The sequence below is a fragment of the Pygoscelis adeliae genome, unplaced genomic scaffold, assembly GCF_000699105.1.
Source record: "Pygoscelis adeliae isolate BGI_AS28 unplaced genomic scaffold, ASM69910v1 Scaffold321, whole genome shotgun sequence".
In the NCBI taxonomy this organism is placed as follows: domain Eukaryota; kingdom Metazoa; phylum Chordata; class Aves; order Sphenisciformes; family Spheniscidae; genus Pygoscelis; species Pygoscelis adeliae.
The window spans coordinates 781,848-782,248 of record NW_008824039.1 but is presented as its reverse complement, the minus strand read 5'-3'; positions in this window follow the sequence as shown (position 1 = coordinate 782,248).

The window sequence follows — 401 nt, the reverse complement described above, 5'->3', positions numbered from 1 at the left end:
GGCCCGCGCCTGGCTGCTCTGCAGTGCCCTGAGGGCTCAGCCCAGGCTCCTGGGTACCATTTCCAGGCTGTGACCTCCCTGTTTCTCCCCTCAGGGCCCCCCAGGCTTTCCTGGAACGCCTGGCGCACCCGGACTGCCCGTAAGGACCCAGCACGGCTCTACTCTGTGCCCTCTGTCGCTGCCGCTTGGTTTGGCTGTGTCCCCCGTCCCTGTCCCCTGTGGGAGCAGCCGCAGCCTAGCTGCCCCGCTCCCCTTCCACCCCATCTCCATCCTCCCATTTCCACCTCCTCCATCCCCATGCAGGGGGTCTCAGTGGACGCAGGGTCTGCAGGCTCTGGAATGCCCTTCCTAAGCTCAGGGACCTGGCGCTGGTACTCGCCGGCCCCCGTGCAGGTGCCTCT